Source organism: Dermacentor variabilis, chromosome 1, assembly GCF_050947875.1.
Source record: "Dermacentor variabilis isolate Ectoservices chromosome 1, ASM5094787v1, whole genome shotgun sequence".
NCBI lineage: Eukaryota > Metazoa > Arthropoda > Arachnida > Ixodida > Ixodidae > Dermacentor > Dermacentor variabilis.
The window spans coordinates 164,728,243-164,741,405 of record NC_134568.1 but is presented as its reverse complement, the minus strand read 5'-3'; the positions used below and the strand labels follow the sequence as shown (position 1 = coordinate 164,741,405).

General features: G+C 52.2%; 1 protein-coding gene across 7 annotated transcripts in view; it reads right to left on the bottom strand.

Annotated features, from left to right (window-relative positions):
• The window catches only part of LOC142587692 (uncharacterized), an 868,078-nt gene that overhangs the window by 743,867 nt on the left and 111,048 nt on the right, over positions 1-13,163 (bottom strand). The window lies entirely within an intron of this gene.

The window sequence follows — 13,163 nt, the reverse complement described above, 5'->3', positions numbered from 1 at the left end:
AAGAATCATCGTCGCGATCATCATCATTGTTTGCCTACATCATGTGCACTGCAGAAAAAGCGCCTTTCATTCTTTAAAGGATCGTGACCTGTACGTACCGAAACGAACGCCACATACGGCCGTGAATTTTTTTTCGCGACTAGCTGTAGACATCTAAATTCGAATTTGAGTTGTTAAAAATTTCATTAGAATTCTGTTTTCGCAGAGTAACTTAACTGATTGATTGATTGATTGATTGATTGAGTAACTTTTCTTTCACAGTCCTGCAGAACGCGTATTAGCACGTCGCGGGCCGCTCCCACGTCGGGACCGACAGGCCTAGCCTGCCAGCCGCTTCGCTGAGAACAATGCCAATCCGTGGAAGACAGTGCGTGTCGAGATCGGTTCCAAATTGTTAAGCTTTCAAGCTCCGTTAATTGGAGGGGTGCACTAAACCTCCGTGCAAGCAAGATTACTTCTGTATTCTTGAACTGAGACGTTCGGCACGGGCAACATTGTGATGCCTTTGAGAGTTACGAATGGAAGACGAGGCAAGGACAATATTTAGAATAGTTTTTGTGATTGGGTAACACAGTCGAACCATAAAATGTCACGGGAATTCGCGTTATATTTCTACACTGCGCGTACCGACTGTTTGAAGCACGACAGCCATTGGGCTGTGCGGAGAAGTCGTGGTTAGAAACAATACCGAGCATAGTTCAGAAGCGAAATTCAAAAGTTCCTATCTCGCATAGAACAAAAATTAATATGAGATAATGGTGGTAATGAAACCGTCAAAGAAACTGGCCTATCTATAATGCGCTTCATGTTATATTTTTACATGGAACACCTCGATCATCGCGAAAATCAGGGCTGAAAGTGTACCAGAACGGGTACTTTGGTATGGTTGTCATGTTTTCTTTTTTTTCAGAAAGTTTGTACAATCTATTGACGCAAGAGGAATTTTAATGTAAATTACACTTCTGGTAGTACCCGCCGTGGTTGCTCAGTGTGTTGGGCTGTGCTATGGTGTTGGGCTGCTGAGCACGAGGTCGCGGGATCGAATCACGGCCACGGCGGCCGCATTTCGATGGGGGCGAAATGCGAAAACACCCGTGTGCTTAGGTTTAGGTGCACGTTAAAGAACCCCAGGTGGTCGAAATTTCCGGAGTCCTCCACTACGGCGTGCCTCATAATCAGAAAGTGGTTTTGGCACGTAAAACCCCATAATTCATTCACTTCTAGTAGTAAAGTATAGAATAATTACAATGAACAAATCAATTGTGAATTTGGCAAATTTCTGTCGAAATTTGCCACTCATTTGCCACGAACTGAAGTTGCCAGTAAACAAAACTACATATCAAAGGTTCAGCTGACGAAGTTGTGCAGCATTACAATATAATATTATTTTTATATTACTTTTCTCGCAGAACCGCGTATCACGTACATGAGCAAACATTGGAAGCCCATCACGTGAGAAGAATTCTTTTTCAGCGAAAGTATACTGGGGAATGACTAAGTGAGGTAGTAAATAATCGTGATTTCTTACAAGAAAACTTGAGGCGCTGAACGACCCTATACATACGGCGCCGTTGATCTGCAATACACGCCTCTGGGTGGCGGGAAGCTTCGAGTACCGTCCACATTTTATTGCGACAGCAATTATAGGTGCACTACAGGCGAATTTCCGCCGTCGCCGTGACGTTCCGTAAAAAGTCCACAAGTGCAATAGGAACCCATCGCGCCCTGCAGCACCGTTCGCTGTAAGCTCCAGGGAAAGCCCGAGAGGGTGAGCCGAGAAAGATGCTGACTTGATGGACGCCATCTTCCCGCTCTCACAGTGTTGTGCGCGAAAGGGGAGGGGGCGGTTAAGCGCGCGATAAAAGGGAGGTAGGGAGGCAGGTAAGCGTGCTAGCCAGGCCGTAGCTCAGCGTGGCGCGGCTGAGCGCGGCCCCATGTGCCCTATCTTGGAGGTGTCTGTGGCGGGTATACAAAGCCGACAAAAGCCGACATGGCTTGTGGCTTATGGTGTGCGCTGTGTTCTCGCTAGCGTAGTGTTGGAGATCCCCTAATCTCAAGTTCCGAAAAAGCGTTAGAGCTAAGGCAGCACGAAGCATTCGCTCGCCGCTGCCGCCGCTCTTCATCGTGCCAGTGTTCTGACAGCGAGTGTCCGGGGCCATTGAGTGAGGTCTATTCACGTTAACCTGTGCCCGCGGGAAACCATGCTCGTTAATTTGTTAGTAAACGAATGTGTACTGCAATTTATGCAGCCGATAAAGCTGCCAACCTTACTTCGTAGGACTGTCTAATGAGGCGCCGTAAAACTATTCCAAACTTTTATATTCCAATTCAGCAATCAGCCCATCGCGGTTGGTCTAAAACTTTTTTGGACCACCCCCACTTCACCTGTATGTCACGCGACGTCACGAAAACCGCAATACTCCCGATCTGATATGACGTGTACACACTGATTATGCATAATTTGACCGAACAAAACAAAAATAGTTATTTCTGATTCGACGCCTTTTTGCCACTATCCCTCGGCTACTGGTCAAAAGTTTTCGGGCTGCACCCACTTCACCTGCCTCTCACGCGACGTCAAAAAATCGCAAGAACTTACCGCGTCAAAGTGACACGTACGTGTCAAAGATGCATTAATATGCCAAACAAAACTGAATTTTCTTCTGAATAGCCGCAGGCTGCCCCGTTCCGAAAGGAATAAAAGATGGCTACCGCCGATCGCTTCGGCACTGGCTACTCGCCCCTGCCGGAGAGCATGGGTTTATTTGCGTGTACTAAAGCTTTTTGCGTGGCCGTGTAACGTTTTCGAGAACTTTCGGCACGTTTACGACCTCGTTCTGCCAACTCTTCTTTGCTGAGGATCCGTTGTAGCTTAATTCTTAAGTTTCCGTTGCATGCCACCGCGATTGTCGACGAACCACCACAAGCTACATAAGTAAGAGAAAGTGGTCAATCGCAGACGTCGGCACCACCCTCTTCATCCGTTTATCGATATTCAGTGCAGTGGCTAAGCCCCATCGAATCCCTCTCCACTTGAGCATGCTCCTCGTCTCTTGTCAGTCGATTAGATAAGACAAGCCGCTCAGTGCAGGCAAGTTATTCGTTTTTCAAGCATACAAAAGTGACCTCCTATGAACGAGGGGAGCATTTGATTGGTTTGTTCAGACAACACCGCGGGAGACCACCCGATGCTTGCGTCGGCGGTTACGCAAATTTGACGTGTGGAGATCGGAATAAAAACATATTGGAATAGTTTTACATTATACGGCCTATGGTTTGCTATCACAATCGATGCTCCGTCTTTTGGGGGTAACTGCGACTTTAGTTGTACAGGTGCTTGACAATGCCGTTTGCTTACTACTGCTCTATTCATGCACAAATTTGATAGCAAATCGCGTTTTATGGTCCGAATCGTTAAGTATAACACTTGGTAATGTGTGGGGGTTCAAGCAAACGTGCCCGGGCCCGGCTAGCTGAGGTCAAAGGAGACACGTAGCTCGTCCCCACTCCGCAGCTCACGCAAAGGGGTGCTGCGGCGGGTTCGCTGACTCACCGGCAATTAAGACACAGAGACGACTCCAGCCGTGGTACCAACGGATGGGGGTTTAGGGCCAAACAATGAAATATTCCTTACCTCAGTAAGGAAGCCTTCATTGCGGTGAGGCCACCTTATGTCACTCTGAAAGCTTCCTTACTGAGGGGCCCTCGGTGAAGGCTTCCTTAGTGCTTCCTCAGCATAAGGTAGCTCCAAAGCTACCTTCATGCGTCTTTACGCGGCTCCTGGCCCTGAACGAGCGCTTCACCTCACTGCTTAACCACGTGACCTTTGCTTGCGCATGCGCGCTTTTGCCCACCTGCGGAGAAGCGCGAACACGGTACGTCTTGCCAGGCATGTTCGTTTCAGCCATGCCTGCGGCATGGAAGCGTTGCTAGGCGTTGCACGATGCCGGCGTGCCAGCGTTGATGGAGCACATCAAGTTTTGCGCTGTAATGCGCAACTTTTTTTAAGTTTAGTAAACAAAACTAGAAGAAAGCGTCCACGCTTCTCTATATTAGCTCTTCAATTTAAAGATTGTGCGACGATACAACATTTTTTATTGAATAATGGTGTTCGCGTAAAGCTTTTAAGAGATACTCTCGAACCCAGGCATGCGGCAACCGCTCCTTACGTGAGGACGGGTGAAGGGAACTTCAGAGTACGCTTGCTTCCTCCATCGGTCCTTCGCTGTAAGGAGGCCTCACGTAAGGTTAGGAAGCGCTCGAAGGAAAGGAACGTTTCATTGTTTGGGCCTTAACAATACAGAAATAGGGCACTAGGGTGGCAGTTGCAGACTGCGGGTGAAAGCTCCCGGGAAGTCCGCTCCGCCACACTGGCTCTTCCGAGCAGGTTCGCCGCACAGAAAGGGACCGCCTTGCTCAGAGGGGCGCGGGACCAAGTGGGTCCGCACGTCCGACAGCCAAGAGCACCGAAAGTTAATCTGTCGGGCGAAGGCGTCCGCGTACCTCCGATGCTGAAAGAGAGAGAAGCCGAAGAGAGGGCGAGAGGGGCCCGCTCCTCAGGCACTGTTCCCAGTGGCGTAGCTAGGTCGTCTGGCACACGGGGCCCACAGGTCTTCTGTCACCCCCCCCCCCCCCCGGGTGTACCCGGCGAAAAGAGGGGTGTCTTCAGACGTATATGACTCCCCCCCCCCTCTGGCCCCTTGCACAGCTGCCGCGATGGTAGCCGCGAACGCAGGGTCCGAGGCGAGAGCGCCGACAACAGAACGAAACAGGGCAGGGCTGACATCCGGGTCTGCGTTCTTCAGCACTTGTGTGGTTGGATCTGTACCGGGCTCCCCGGCGGCCGGCTCTGTCTTCTTTACGTGAAGCCTGTGCACCCCGCTGCATGGAGTCATGAGACCGGCACAGCCGCAGCACACTACACATGCCGCAGTACACTGCCGAAGGGTCAGGGGCTATGACTGCTCCTCGACCACGGAGCGAGGCCTCGACCACGGCTGACACCATGCGGCCGCGGAAGATGCGTGTGATCTCTCGCCCGTTCATGTAGTTCTCCACCTCTCTCTGTTCTTACTAGCGTTTCGCCGACACGAAGCAAAGTGACGCTTCGAGCCGGATTGGAAGGCCCACGTAGCGACATGGCGGCGTGAAGGCAAACGGGAACCTGGCTGTGGAGACGAAGGTAACGACAGCACCGGGAAGGATGTGGAGGTGGCAGTAGCGCTAGATTGGACCACGAGTCGTGCTGTGGGCTCAGGAGCGAGTGCGACTGTAGTGGCTTCCTGGACGGCTTGCGACTGGAGGTGCCCGCGGCGGCTGCGACGGCTCCCGTGAGACCTGGACGAGTCGGTCGACGTCCTCGAGGCATGTTGGGACGAGTTCATTGTAGGCGGCTGTGTAGCACCAGTCCGATAGTATTAACACTTCAAGCAACTACGTTCGCACTCCGATGATAACAACACCCCAACAGCGAATTTCACAGTCCGACGAGAATGTTCTTACACAGAACACGAAGCTTACACTGCGTCCGTCTGCTTGCCAAATGACGCTTCGCTCTGGCGCATTCACCTTTGCAGGTGGCTGCCAGAGGGAAGGAGGAGGCTCACGGAAAGCGGCATATTGGGCTTATGGTAGCCTCATGCGCCCCTCCGGCCAACGCCGAAACGCCAACCGTACCTTTCATGTCATTCGAGCGCCACTAAAGGATAGAGCTCCCCGGCACCGAGCAGCAAGGCAACGGCGAGGTCCGCTTTCACAGCTCACACCGGCCGGCTCGCGAATCACTTTGATTTACCACGGCCCTCAGAGATAACTGTGCACTGCGAAAAAGCGTCTTATTCGGCAAATGAGTGCCTTTTTTTCGCTTTAACGCGTGCGCTCACCCTATAATCACACCTCTCGGCTTGCCAGCTCGGCGGGGAATAAGGTCCCTCTGCCTACCAGCGAGAAGTGGCGACTAAGAGCGTTTTCGCAAGTTATACCGGCGAGTACGCGGATTGAGATCCGCCGTCTTGCTCGGTTGGGCTTATTGTGTCTCTTCCTCTTCCCAGTCGCTGCTTCTGGTAACAAAAAGTTTGAGGTCGGAGACGTTCACCGGACCACCGGATGGTCTACCATTTGAGTCCACCACAAGAGGTGACATTTTGGTCTCCACTCGGTATGGGCCCGACCACTTGGCCGAAAGAGAGGCTGAGACGCCCTTTGTTGCGTCACTCAGCCCATGATTGCATCTGAGGACGAGGTCACCTACTTGATAACGTACCTCTCTATGCGAACAATCGTATTGTGCCTTCTGTCTAGCGCGTGCTTTCGCCAGGTTAGTGCAGGCATGAGAAATGGCCTCGCTCATCCTAGCGCGCACTTGCCTCGCGTAATCGGAGACATCCAACGCAGCGGCGTCCGCCCCGCTGCCGGTTCGCAGAACGAAATCTATAGGGTTTGGCAGCTCTCTCCCGAAGTTGAGGAAAGCGGGCGTGTACCCAGTCGAACGGTTCACCGATGTGCGCAAAGAGAAACCTATCTCGCGGAGACAGGCATCCCAGCTTCTGTGTTGCCGGGCAAAGGCCGCGAGCAAGGGCTTCACATTTCGGTTCATCCGCATGGTGGGATTGGCCTGAGGGTGATAAGTTGTTATTTTGCGGTGCTTTATGCCAAAGGCTGCACAGCCATCGATGAACACCTTGGCCGCGAAATAGGACGCGTTGTCAGTGATAAACTCCGCCGGAAAGCCAAAGCGGGTGAATACCTCGAGCAATTTGTCCCATATGACGCGTGCCGCTAGCTTCCGAAGGGGTAAAATGTTCCACCCACTTCGTGAAATGATCTGTGACGGCCAGCAGGAATGTGTGACCTTGCTGGCTTCTTGGGAAAGGTCCCATAACGTCACAGGCTGCGATTTGCCAGGGTTGCTGGCTTTCGATCGGCTGCACGAGGCCGAGGGGGTTTGCCACCACTGGGCTTCACACTTTGACACACGCGGCATGAGCGAGAATAATGAAGTACATCCCGCGTCATGCCTGGCCAGGTCGCGGAGCGGCACAGCTTAAATCTTACGGCCACTCGCGTGCACGGTCAACCGCGAGTCATGGAAAAAGCTCAAAGTGGCCCTCCGTAGACTGCGAGGAATCACCACCTTAAAGGACTCATGAGGAGCCTCTTCAGATGGGATATAGCGCAGGAGCACTCCATCAGCATCCAGCAGATACGAATCCAACGTGCCTTCAGAAATACCAGCTGCGTCGCACCCGGCACCAACAGCAATACCAGCTGTCAATTTGCGCCTATCGGCGTTGCCGCCTCGCTTCCTTTCGGGGCTGTGCTCTTTTTGGAGCTCGTCAGCGATTTGCTGACAAAATGGGTCGTTCCGCTGAGTTTCCAGCAGCTCCTATCTGCTGAATGCGATACCCTGGACATTACAGGGTCCAGAAGGTACGCACTTTTGTCCGGCGACGACGGCTTATAGGCCGCATCGCCGCCTGAACTCGCTCCGTTCGCGCCGTTGGAGACAAGGGCTCCGGCTTCGTTCGGAAGCGTTGTCTTGTAGGGGTGCCGGTCAAAAGTGTCCGGGTCTGAAACGGGGGCGCGGGACAGGACGTCGGCCACCACGTTTGTGCTCCCCTTCCAATAGCGAACAACAAAGCTGTAGCGCTGTAATGCCAATGCCCAGAGCGCGAGGCCGCCTGAAGGCTCGCGCAAGCGCTTCAGCCAGGTGAGCGCCATGTGATCCGTTTCAACAACAAAAGGCACTCCGTCGACGTAGCCATCGAACTTACGCAGAGCGAACACTATCGCTAGACGCTCACGTTCGGTCACAGAATAGTTACGCTCTGCGGGCGTCAACGACCAGCTGGCAAAGGCCGGACTGGCCGAAGAACGTCCTCAGGTTCTTGGAGCAGCACTGCACCTATTCCCAGGTCGGTCGCGTCAGCTTGGACTACGAACTCCCTGTTCAGGTCGGGCAGCTTCAGCTCGGTTGTGTCAACAAGAGCATTAGAGAGAGCCCTGAAGGCAGCATCTTGCTCCGGACCCCAGCTCCAGTTTGTAGACTTCCTCAACAACGAGATCAAGGGAGCCTGTAGAGCGGAGCAGTTGGGCATAAATTGGCGGTAGCAGATAAAATGACTCTGGCGGTAGTAATTCACCATGCCAGCATTGAAGGACTCTGGCCATGCCCAAAAAGCGTCTGAGGGCCTGTATGTTCACCGGCGTTGTGTACTCGAGGATAGCCCGGACCTTGTCCTCGCTCGGCAAAACACGGTCTCGCTCTATTGTAAAGCCCAGCAGTGAGACACGGGTCTCTGCGGTCTGAGCTTTCTTCGGGTTCAGAGTGATCCCGGCAGCGTTCCGAGGATGTCCTACAAGCGGCGGAGGTGTTCCTCAAAGGTGCGAGAGAAGAGGACAATATCGTCTAGGTAGGCTAGGCCGTATTGCCATTTTGCCCTTCCCAGAACTCTGTCCATCAATCTCTGGAAAGTCGCTGCAACGCCCGAGCAACCAAAGGGCATGCGAGTAAATTTGTACAAACCTCTATGCGAGATGAAAGCGGTTTTATCCGCGCCCTTGGCTCCATCTGCACTTGAAGGTAACTGCGGCTAGCATCTAGAGTGGTAAAATAATGTGCACCACCTAGGCTCGCCGCGAATGAGGGTAAGCGTCCTTCCGAGTGACTTCATTGAGTCGGCGGTATTCCACGCAAAGACGAGAGGAGCCGTCTTTTTTCGGGACCAGCACTGCCGGAGAACCCCACGAACTTTTAGATCGACGGATTACCCCAGTCTCGATCATTTCGTACATTGCGAGGTCGATAGCTCTCCTTTTGGCCATACAGCAGGAACTTATGGCTGAACAGCGCCCTAAACTCCTCCATGCTCCGAGCGCGCTGGTCGACTAGTCGGTACCACCGCGCAGCTTGGGCGGTCAGCGAGACAGGCAATATAGTGCCTATAATCACGCTGTCTTCCAGCTTCATCGCTTTCTGGTATTGGCATAGAGACTCCAGGAACTACGTAGCGCTCATGCGGTCTGAGTAACCGCTGTACGTCGGAATATGTACCTTGGCAGGGCAGGCTTAGGGGGACTAGGGTCCCCCTAAGCAATGATAGCAACTGCGCGTCTGCGTTGTGAAGCGGCGATTGGTCCAGGCGAGGCTCACAAGGTGCCTGCCGGGATGTGCCCGCTCGTGGCCCTAAGGGACCGGCGAACGGCGGAAAAACATCGTGGGGGCCTATATGTGAGGCCGACCGACAGTGCTGCGAAAAGGTTGCTCTTCAGGCCAAGTGAGGCCAGATAGCGGATCGCGGTCGCCGGCGGAGCGGGATGGCTCCTGCTCGGCAGAACGCCAAAGCAGCTGAGCAGTTTGGATCGTAGGGTACCGCTGGGCGAACGGACTGACCAATGGGCGTCCCTAGGGGGTCGCGCTTGGCATCTGATAGCATGGGGTTGCCACGAAGAGTATCCCTAAAGCTTACAGCATTATCCGCTGCCTCAAACGACAGAAGGTCTGCAACCAAGGACTCAGGCTGCGACGGGGGCCGCATACGGGCCTGCTCCGAAGCCATGCCGAAACCTAGTTGGGCGCCAGATATGTGGGGGCTCAGGCTAACGTTCCCGGGCCCGGCTAGTTAAAGTCTAAGGAGACGCGTAGCTCATCCCCACTCCGCGGTGCACGCAAAGGGGCGCCACGGCGGGTTTGCTGACTTACCGGCAAGGCGTAGAGACGAACCCAGCCGTGATACCAACGAATGGGAGTTTATTCCCTGTTATGTACAAAATGCGCGTACAATACAGGAATACGGCCCTAGGGCGGCAGTCGCAGAATACGGGTGAAAGCTCCCGGGAAGTCTGTTCTGCCACATTGGCTCTTCCTAGCAGGTTCGCCGCACGTCCAACAGCCAAGAGCACCGAAAGTTAATCTGTCGGGCGAAGGCGCCCGCGTACCTCCGATGCTGAAGGAGAGAAAAGCCGAAGAGAGGGCGAGAGGGGCCCGCTCCTCAGGCACTGTTCCTACGCGCGGCGCACGGCGCAACTTGAGCCACGCACACAATCAGCAGGCCCCGCGTCGCGCGGCGCCAGCGGCCGCGGGGAATGCACGCTATCCAAAATAAGGCTGGAACTGCATGTCCCCAGCGATCGCGCGGGCGAATGGCCCAAGTCGCGCGTGAACAAGAGATAAGGGTCCAAAAGGGGTCCCCACAAAGGTTACCTGACCGGTTTATTAAGAAAAAAAATTGACCGCCCTTCCACTACTGTGCAGAGAGGTGCCAGCGAAGCTCGGGATCCGCGGCTGTTTGTTGTCGTAAAGCCTTGGCTTCGCGCTCTCTTACGGCGAGGTCAGCACGTCGACGACGAGCCTTTTCGAGCGAGTTCCCGGCGGCGTTCATCAAACGCCGCCTGTTCTTCGGCCGAACTCACGACGCGCGGCCCGCTACCGCTGCCGTTCTATCAACGCAGCCTGTTCAGCAGAACGAACCAAACGCGGCCTCCCCATCTGATTTCAGGGCCTGAACTGGCGGGAAATGGCGGGGCGGAGGGCGCGAGGCAAGCGAACACGCGATCACACCCTTTCCCCCTTCCGGAGGGAGGGGACGCCTGTGTCTGGCTCGCGCCTTGCGCTGAGTCTACTTCTTCATGCATATAAAATCCCGCTTTAAAGGTCGTTTCTGATGAACAGACATAGGCTGAATCTGTTAGCGCGGTGCTGTCGCAACCCGGAGGTCGGGGGTTGGAATCCGCAGCCCAACAAGCGATTTGTATTTTCGTGTGGCTTGGGTTTTTTCGTACGGCAACACCGACGCGACAAGAGTGAGGCAATACAAGGTGCGCATGAAGAACTGCTAATTTGCTTTTGTCTGCGCTTTTTGGATGCACCCCTGCGCTCTTATAGGAAACCCGTCTCGAAGGTCATGCTTTGGCATACATCAGACGTAAGAAATGACATAGCCTGCGCACTGCGAGGGACGCAGACGAAGACAAATTTGCAAATCTTTCTTGGCAGGCCAGGCAAGTAACAGTGCCAAGTGTTACACTGAACGGTCCGAACCATAAAATGCGACCTTGCTACAAAACTTCAGCAAGAACACAGCAGCGCTAAGCGTAGAACATTTTTTCAACGAGTTTAAGAGAAAAATGCACATCCCTGTAGATGGCTAACAAGATGACAAAAGGAAATAAGTTGAAATAAGATGAAGTTGTCCAGAAGTTACTTTTAAAAGCGTATTGGGCTCATCGAGATTGATCGTTTCGCTGCCTTCTAGCTTAGTAACGCGGCACTGATATAAATCACACGAAGCGGCGACCGCAGGCCACAACAGAAGTATAGTGTACGAGTATAGGCACTGGGGGGGGGGGGCTGTCCTACCTAGGAAGCACAAGTTGACTACTAGCTTGTTGATACAGGTTGAGCAGGCTAGAAGCAGCTAAAGCTATGTCAAGCTATAGTTTAGACATCTTCACGACGGCTAACACTTGATGTCTCCAAGCCATACGCTTCTAGCCATTGTGAAGACAATTACTTAGAAAAAGTGTAAAAAATTCCATGGCATCGCCAGGGAGGATCCCGGGCAACCTCAACAAATTGGAGGGGTGAAGGGGGGCTCGCCAATACATAGAGTGAACGGGGGGGGAAGGGGGGAGGGGCAACAAGGTCACTTTTGTAAGCGCGGAAGTTGCCGGCATGCTTCCGAAAAGGTGAGGGGGTAGTAACATTGATAGGGCATATGAAACAACTTGTAGCGTAATCAGCACCGCAAATGGAGCGCGCGGAAAGCGATTCTTCATAGATTTAATACGCACGTTTTGAAGCGCGCACGTTTGCTGCTTCAAATCTAGCGCCACATTGATTGCATGCTGCGACCTGCAGCCCGCAAAGGGGGCGCGCAATTCAATGTGAACATAAAGAGCGCATAAAAATAAAATAAAATGTATTCTGTTCAATGTAAACCTGCGCATAAAGTTGATTCAAGCGCAGCGCCGGTAGCGCAGGTGCAGCCACATGCAACGGTGCCGCTTCGCGCTCTTTTTTGCCGATTTTGAAACTTTCAGCATCACTGGCGACGGTTCGTTCATGCTGTTCGCTTGCTTAAAGCGATACGAGTTTTCGAGTGGAGAACTTTGAATTGTGTTTGCAAGAACGGCAGCAACAAGACCGTTTTATTTCGGTTCGGTACGTGATCTAGTATATGATTGAAGGGTTTGTACTTTACTGGTAATCATGTTGTCACGATTTTAACAGCTCGAACGTCAGTTAACGTTTCGGACTGTCGCGTTCATGCAGTTATTGATGGAGCATGTTTCAGGTTGGAATTTTTTTGAGGTTTGTTAGCAGCATTCTTTCTTTTACTTTTTTGTCTCTTTGCAACTTGGATAGGGTACTGGCTTTGAGGCTACGACGGGAGCTGCGTAATTGTGTTTCCGACTCGATATGCGGTTGCGATAATATATTCATCACTATGCACGCACTGTATTAAAACATGGTCGCGTAAATAACACTCGCAGGCTGCGAGTACAGATGAAAAATAAGCGGAACCACAAAAACGTCGCATGAAAGTCGCCTCAACACCGTTCGTTGACTTTCCAAAACGGGGAAAAAATGCTAATGATCCCACATTTAGCTTATGGAAATGTCCATTCCACTATTGGGCACGAAGGCAATGCTAATAATGCCAACGGCGGGCAACAAACAAGTGCGGTTGCCGAAGGTGACGGTCGCCTGCAGCTGAGGTCTGTTTTGTACAATGATGACAGTAAAGAGCAGAAGTTTATGATGCTGTTTCAAGGGAAGCCACAAGGGAGCAAAACAACATCATTAGCAGCTCAGAAGCATACATATGCAACATTTCATGAAAATTGAACTTTTATTATGGTTCAAAAGACTGAAGGGTACTGCATGCTATGTTGAACGCAAATGAGATATCACCTTTACACATGAGCTAAATGAAACTTGCAATATCAAGGTTAAGAAATTTAGTACTGTGTGACTCGTTTCAATGTTCCTGTGTGAAGTGTAAAAGGCCTATCCGCAATCATGGGGAACATTAAACTTATTTTGCGTTTATGGTATTGGTTGAATGCATATTATTTATTTAAAAAAATTCAAGTAAGGTACCTTTTATTCTGTTTTTACTGAATGGATCCTGCTCTGCACTATCCCATGTAACTGTCAAGAC